Below are 8,527 nucleotides of genomic sequence, written 5' to 3'. Positions count from 1 at the left end.
TGGGGCCTACTGGATTTTGGCAGGTGAAGGCAGCAGGAGACTTGCCATCTCCACAGCAGGGGAACAGCTGGCAGTGCTGAACCCCACTAACACTCTAACGAAGGTGTTTGGCTCTGTGGAGACGACACTTCTGAACACCAACTGACGCTGTTGGAGCCCAGGATTAGGCGAGGAGCAGGCTGGGGCCTACTGGATTTTGGCACGTGAAGGCAGCAGGAGACTTGCCATCTCCACAGCAGGGGAACAGCTGGCAGTGCTGAACCCCACTAACACTCTAACGAATGTGTTTGGCTCTGTGGAGACGACACTTCTGAACACCAACTGACGCTGTTGGAGCCCAGGATTAGGCGAGGAGCAGGCTGGGGCCTACTGGATTTTGGCAGGTGAAGGCAGCAGGAGACTTGCCATCTCCACAGCAGGGGAACAGCTGGCAGTGCTGAACCCCACTAACACTCTAACGAATGTGTTTGGCTCTGTGGAGACGACACTTCTGAACACCAACTGACGCTGTTGGAGCCCAGGATTAGGCGAGGAGCAGGCTGGGGCCTACTGGATTTTGGCAGGTGAAGGCAGCAGGAGACTTGCCATCTCCACAGCAGGGGAACAGCTGGCAGTGCTGAACCCCACTAACACTCTAACGAAGGTGTTTGGCTCTGTGGAGACGACACTTCTGAACACCAACTGACGCTGTTGGAGCCCAGGATTAGGCGAGGAGCAGGCTGGGGCCTACTGGATTTTGGCAGGTGAAGGCAGCAGGAGACTTGCCATCTCCACAGCAGGGGAACAGCTGGCAGTGCTGAACCCCACTAACACTCTAACGAAGGTGTTTGGCTCTGTGGAGACGACACTTCTGAACACCAACTGACGCTGTTGGAGCCCAGGATTAGGCGAGGAGCAGGCTGGGGCCTACTGGATTTTGGCAGGTGAAGGCAGCAGGAGACTTGCCATCTCCACAGCAGGGGAACAGCTGGCAGTGCTGAACCCCACTAACACTCTAACGAAGGTGTTTGGCTCTGTGGAGACGACACTTCTGAACACCAACTGACGCTGTTGGAGCCCAGGATTAGGCGAGGAGCAGGCTGGGGCCTACTGGATTTTGGCACGTGAAGGCAGCAGGAGACTTGCCATCTCCACAGCAGGGGAACAGCTGGCAGTGCTGAACCCCACTAACACTCTAACGAAGGTGTTTGGCTCTGTGGAGACGACACTTCTGAACACCAACTGACGCTGTTGGAGCCCAGGATTAGGCGAGGAGCAGGCTGGGGCCTACTGGATTTTGGCAGGTGAAGGCAGCAGGAGACTTGCCATCTCCACAGCAGGGGAACAGCTGGCAGTGCTGAACCCCACTAACACTCTAACGAATGTGTTTGGCTCTGTGGAGACGACACTTCTGAACACCAACTGACGCTGTTGGAGCCCAGGATTAGGCGAGGAGCAGGCTGGGGCCTACTGGATTTTGGCAGGTGAAGGCAGCAGGAGACTTGCCATCTCCACAGCAGGGGAACAGCTGGCAGTGCTGAACCCCACTAACACTCTAACGAAGGTGTTTGGCTCTGTGGAGACGACACTTCTGAACACCAACTGACGCTGTTGGAGCCCAGGATTAGGCGAGGAGCAGGCTGGGGCCTACTGGATTTTGGCAGGTGAAGGCAGCAGGAGACTTGCCATCTCCACAGCAGGGGAACAGCTGGCAGTGCTGAACCCCACTAACACTCTAACGAAGGTGTTTGGCTCTGTGGAGACGACACTTCTGAACACCAACTGACGCTGTTGGAGCCCAGGATTAGGCGAGGAGCAGGCTGGGGCCTACTGGATTTTGGCAGGTGAAGGCAGCAGGAGACTTGCCATCTCCACAGCAGGGGAACAGCTGGCAGTGCTGAACCCCACTAACACTCTAACGAATGTGTTTGGCTCTGTGGAGACGACACTTCTGAACACCAACTGACGCTGTTGGAGCCCAGGATTAGGCGAGGAGCAGGCTGGGGCCTACTGGATTTTGGCAGGTGAAGGCAGCAGGAGACTTGCCATCTCCACAGCAGGGGAACAGCTGGCAGTGCTGAACCCCACTAACACTCTAACGAATGTGTTTGGCTCTGTGGAGACGACACTTCTGAACACCAACTGACGCTGTTGGAGCCCAGGATTAGGCGAGGAGCAGGCTGGGGCCTACTGGATTTTGGCAGGTGAAGGCAGCAGGAGACTTGCCATCTCCACAGCAGGGGAACAGCTGGCAGTGCTGAACCCCACTAACACTCTAACGAAGGTGTTTGGCTCTGTGGAGACGACACTTCTGAACACCAACTGACACTGTTGGAGCCCAGGATTAGGCGAGGAGCAGGCTGGGGCCTACTGGATTTTGGCAGGTGAAGGCAGCAGGAGACTTGCCATCTCCACAGCAGGGGAACAGCTGGCAGTGCTGAACCCCACTAACACTCTAACGAAGGTGTTTGGCTCTGTGGAGACGACACTTCTGAACACCAACTGACGCTGTTGGAGCCCAGGATTAGGCGAGGAGCAGGCTGGGGCCTACTGGATTTTGGCAGGTGAAGGCAGCAGGAGACTTGCCATCTCCACAGCAGGGGAACAGCTGGCAGTGCTGAACCCCACTAACACTCTAACGAAGGTGTTTGGCTCTGTGGAGACGACACTTCTGAACACCAACTGACGCTGTTGGAGCCCAGGATTAGGCGAGGAGCAGGCTGGGGCCTACTGGATTTTGGCAGGTGAAGGCAGCAGGAGACTTGCCATCTCCACAGCAGGGGAACAGCTGGCAGTGCTGAACCCCACTAACACTCTAACGAATGTGTTTGGCTCTGTGGAGACGACACTTCTGAACACCAACTGACGCTGTTGGAGCCCAGGATTAGGCGAGGAGCAGGCTGTGGCCTACTGGATTTTGGCAGGTGAAGGCAGCAGGAGACTTGCCATCTCCACAGCAGGGGAACAGCTGGCAGTGCTGAACCCCACTAACACTCTAACGAAGGTGTTTGGCTCTGTGGAGACGACACTTCTGAACACCAACTGACGCTGTTGGAGCCCAGGATTAGGCGAGGAGCAGGCTGGGGCCTACTGGATTTTGGCAGGTGAAGGCAGCAGGAGACTTGCCATCTCCACAGCAGGGGAACAGCTGGCAGTGCTGAACCCCACTAACACTCTAACGAATGTGTTTGGCTCTGTGGAGACGACACTTCTGAACACCAACTGACGCTGTTGGAGCCCAGGATTAGGCGAGGAGCAGGCTGGGGCCTACTGGATTTTGGCAGGTGAAGGCAGCAGGAGACTTGCCATCTCCACAGCAGGGGAACAGCTGGCAGTGCTGAACCCCACTAACACTCTAACGAATGTGTTTGGCTCTGTGGAGACGACACTTCTGAACACCAACTGACGCTGTTGGAGCCCAGGATTAGGCGAGGAGCAGGCTGGGGCCTACTGGATTTTGGCAGGTGAAGGCAGCAGGAGACTTGCCATCTCCACAGCAGGGGAACAGCTGGCAGTGCTGAACCCCACTAACACTCTAACAAAGGTGTTTGGCTCTGTGGAGACGACACTTCTGAACACCAACTGACGCTGTTGGAGCCCAGGATTAGGCGAGGAGCAGGCTGGGGCCTACTGGATTTTGGCAGGTGAAGGCAGCAGGAGACTTGCCATCTCCACAGCAGGGGAACAGCTGGCAGTGCTGAACCCCACTAACACTCTAACGAAGGTGTTTGGCTCTGTGGAGACGACACTTCTGAACACCAACTGACGCTGTTGGAGCCCAGGATTAGGCGAGGAGCAGGCTGGGGCCTACTGGATTTTGGCAGGTGAAGGCAGCAGGAGACTTGCCATCTCCACAGCAGGGGAACAGCTGGCAGTGCTGAACCCCACTAACACTCTAACGAATGTGTTTGGCTCTGTGGAGACGACACTTCTGAACACCAACTGACGCTGTTGGAGCCCAGGATTAGGCGAGGAGCAGGCTGGGGCCTACTGGATTTTGGCAGGTGAAGGCAGCAGGAGACTTGCCATCTCCACAGCAGGGGAACAGCTGGCAGTGCTGAACCCCACTAACACTCTAACGAAGGTGTTTGGCTCTGTGGAGACGACACTTCTGAACACCAACTGACGCTGTTGGAGCCCAGGATTAGGCGAGGAGCAGGCTGGGGCCTACTGGATTTTGGCAGGTGAAGGCAGCAGGAGACTTGCCATCTCCACAGCAGGGGAACAGCTGGCAGTGCTGAACCCCACTAACACTCTAACGAATGTGTTTGGCTCTGTGGAGACGACACTTCTGAACACCAACTGACGCTGTTGGAGCCCAGGATTAGGCGAGGAGCAGGCTGGGGCCTACTGGATTTTGGCAGGTGAAGGCAGCAGGAGACTTGCCATCTCCACAGCAGGGGAACAGCTGGCAGTGCTGAACCCCACTAACACTCTAACGAAGGTGTTTGGCTCTGTGGAGACGACACTTCTGAACACCAACTGACGCTGTTGGAGCCCAGGATTAGGCGAGGAGCAGGCTGGGGCCTACTGGATTTTGGCAGGTGAAGGCAGCAGGAGACTTGCCATCTCCACAGCAGGGGAACAGCTGGCAGTGCTGAACCCCACTAACACTCTAACGAATGTGTTTGGCTCTGTGGAGACGACACTTCTGAACACCAACTGACGCTGTTGGAGCCCAGGATTAGGCGAGGAGAAGGCTGGGGCCTACTGGATTTTGGCAGGTGAAGGCAGCAGGAGACTTGCCATCTCCACAGCAGGGGAACAGCTGGCAGTGCTGAACCCCACTAACACTCTAACGAAGGTGTTTGGCTCTGTGGAGACGACACTTCTGAACACCAACTGACGCTGTTGGAGCCCAGGATTAGGCGAGGAGCAGGCTGGGGCCTACTGGATTTTGGCAGGTGAAGGCAGCAGGAGACTTGCCATCTCCACAGCAGGGGAACAGCTGGCAGTGCTGAACCCCACTAACACTCTAACGAATGTGTTTGGCTCTGTGGAGACGACACTTCTGAACACCAACTGAAGCTGTTGGAGCCCAGGATTACGCATGCCGCATGCAGAGGCCAATGGGCAGCGGTTTTTATGGAGGTTGTGGACTACTACTGATTCTAACCATGCTCCACTTACGCCTCTGGCTCCACTGTCTCTACTATTTACCCTGGCCTCCAACCCCGCCAGCTACATCTCTGAAGTGGCGTCAGCACAATCTACACTTGTTCCTGTGTTACTGGTGCTCAGTCCCGTCATTTGATCCCCTAATGTTTGTCCGGCAAGTTCGCCAGCTCTGTCCTCATTCCCACTACTGGTTATGGGAATGTGGACAGAGCAGGAGACCTTGCCGGACACACATCAGGGGATAAACTGATGGGACTGAGCCACAGGAACACAGGAACAAGTGTAGATTGTGCTGACGCCACTTCAGAGATGTAGATGGCGGGGTTGGAGGTCAGGGGAAATAGTAGAGACAGTGGAGCCAGAGACCTAAGTTGGGCACGGTTAAAAATCAGTAGTGGTTTGAATGTTGATGGAGCTGGTGACTTTGCCGTCCACACAGCAGGGGATCAGCTGGCATTACTGAACCCCACTAACACAGGAGCTAGTGTGTTTCTCTGTGCAGACGACACATCTGAGCGACAACTGGCTGTGTTGAAGCAAAGGGATTATAGTTCAGGTGGTAGAAAAATGAACACACCAGCAGACCTGGATACAGTTGCCAACCACTAATTTAGTCTGTAAGAGGAATGGCAAAGTCTTTGGAGATCCAGGCCTTGTTCATTTTCAGAAAAGTCAGCCGGTCAACATTATCGGAAGATAGTCGCGTGCGACGGTCTGTTAGTACACCACCTGCGGCACTAAAGACACGTTCCGATAATACACTGGCAGCAGGGCAAGCCAGCACCTCCAATGCATACTGGCTAAGCTCTGGCCATGTATCCAGCTTAGAGACCCAAAACTTGAAGGGGGAAGAGCCATCTGGGAGTACAGCGACAGGGCAAGACATATAGTCTGACACCATCTGACGGAAGCGTTGCCTCCTGCTGACTCGAGGCGTCGCTGATGGTGTAGACAATTGTGGTGGACACACAAAACTTTGCCACATTTGGGCCATAGTGGTCTTGCCTTGTGCTGCGGCGCTGCCTCTGCTCCCTCTTTGTGCAGAGTTTCCTCCACTGCCTCGACGCACAGAGCTGCTTTGTAAAGCACTAGCAACAATGCTGTCGGGTGGAATGGAAAACATTATGGACTGCACCAGTGACTCTTCGTACTCCCGCATTTTACGCTCCCGGTTCAACGTTGGTATGAGCCTTTGTACGCTGTCCCGGTAGCGAGGATCTAGGAGGGTGTACACCCAATAATCAGCCGAGACGAGAATGTGGGCGATGCGGCGGTCGTTTCTCAGGCACTGCAGCATGAAATCAACCATGTGCTGCAGACTCCCAACTGCCAAAGAACCGCTGTCCCCTGTTTGAGGCGTGACCTCGGCCTGCTCTGCATCACCCCACCCTCGCTGTACATACTGAGTAGAGGTTTGTGTACCTCCCTCCTCTGGAGAGATGTCTTCCTCCTCCATCGACTCCTCCTCATCCTCCTCACAAAGTGTCCCCTGCCTAGGCCTTTGTGAGGAAACACGTAGCGCAGACTGTCCAGAAGCAGATGGCATTTGGGACTCCTCATCCTCCACCTCTTCTGAAACCTCATCCCTTAGTGCTTGCAGTGTTTGTTGAAGCAGGCAGATAAGGGGGACAGTCATGCTGACTAGTGCATCATCTGCACTCGCCATCCGAGTGGATTCATCGAAGGCACGCAAAACGAGGCAGATGTCCTTCATAGAGGCCCACTCAATGGTGCTGAAGTGTGAACGGCGCACAGTGCGACTTGTTTGCGCCTGATGCAGCTGGTACTCCATGACTGCTGCCTGCTGCTCACACAACCGCTCCAACATATGTAACGTTGAATTCCACCGGGTGGGTAGGTCACATATGATGCGATGTTCCGGAAGGCCAAATCGTCGCTGCAGAGCAGCGAGGCGCGATCTTGCCGTGCTGGAACGTCGCAAGTGAGCGCACTCTATGCGGACCTTGTGCAACAGTGCAGCAAGATCCGGATAGTCCCTCAGAAAGCTCTGCACGACCAAGTTAAGAACATGTGCCAGACATGGGATGTGTGTGAGGTTGCCTAGGCCAAGAGCTGCCACCAGATTTCGGCCATTGTCACACACTACCAAGCCCGGCTGGAGATTCACTGGCCCAAACCACACATCGCTCTCCAGCTTGATAGCATTCCAGAGCTCCTGCGCTGTGTGGCTTCGATTCCCCAAAGAAATTAATTTGAGTACAGCCTGTTGACGTTTGGCCACGGCTGTGCTCATATCGGTCGTAACAGGCTCCTGCTCTGCTGTTTCTGAGGAACTTGAGTAGGAGGAGGAGTCTATGTGTACAGACTGGAGTCCTGCAATCCGTGGCGTTGGAAGAACACGTACAGCTCCACTCTCCAGATCCGTACCCGGCTCCACAACATTGACCCAGTGGGCAGTGAGGGAAAGGTATCGTCCCTGTCCATGGTTACTGGTCCACGCATCGGTGGTCAGGTGGACCTTGCTACTAACGGTGTTTAGTAGCGCATGTTTTATTTTGCCCTCAACATGTTTCTGCAGGGCAGGGACGGCTCGCCTGCTGAAATAAAAGCGGCTGGGCACATTGTATTGGGGGACTGCCAATGCCATTAAGTCCCGGAAGGTATCAGTGTCCACCAGCCTGAATGACAGCATTTCAACTGCCAGAAGTTTGGCAATGCCAGCATTCAGAGACTGTGCTCGGGGATGGTTTGCCGAGTAAGGGCGCCTTTTATCCCATGCCTGTGCTACCGATGGCTGTGATGGATGGGAACGTGCTGCTATGGGTGTAATCTGACAGGGTCTCCGGACAACAGTGGCAGAGGTTCTTCCTTGGCGATCCTGTGAGGAAGCCGAACCAGCAGTGTGTGAGCTGGAGGAAGAGGGCCCAACACGAACTGAAGAGGTGGTAGGTGGTGCTGTACGTTGGCCTACGTCTTCAGGGTGTCTCTGCAACTCCAACTCGTGCTTGGTGCGCACATGTTTCCACATATTTGTGGTATTGAGGTTGCTGACATTTCTCCCTCTTTTGACTCTCTGATGACACAGCTTGCATTTGACAAAGCAAATGTCATCTGCAACTGTGTCAAAAAAGGACCACGCACTGCAACTCTTGTGAGCGCCCGGTTTGCCTTTGGAAGGAGGAATGCTCCTAACGGGTGCCGAAGTGGAGGGTACAGGCAACCAAGTCTTCCCCCTCCCTCTGCCTCCTGTTTTGGCCGGTAGGGGAATCTCTTCCTCCGAGCTGCTCCCACCACCTTCCTGTTGCTCACGCCATGATGGGTCAAGGACCTCATCATCTTCCCTCCCCTCTTCAAACAGCTGCTTCTCCGGGGTTGTCTCGCCAGCACCGTACGCACCAGAAAGTGGCAACTGAGTCTCGTCATCATCTGATGCGTACTGAGGTGTGCTGACCATAGGCACTGGCCCACT

This window comes from Dendrobates tinctorius, unplaced genomic scaffold (genome assembly GCF_039654945.1).
Source record: "Dendrobates tinctorius isolate UK_male_01 unplaced genomic scaffold, ASM3965494v1 ptg000007l, whole genome shotgun sequence".
Lineage (NCBI taxonomy): Eukaryota > Metazoa > Chordata > Amphibia > Anura > Dendrobatidae > Dendrobates > Dendrobates tinctorius.
The sequence above is the reverse complement of the archived record's forward strand: the minus strand, read 5'-3'. Positions refer to the sequence as shown.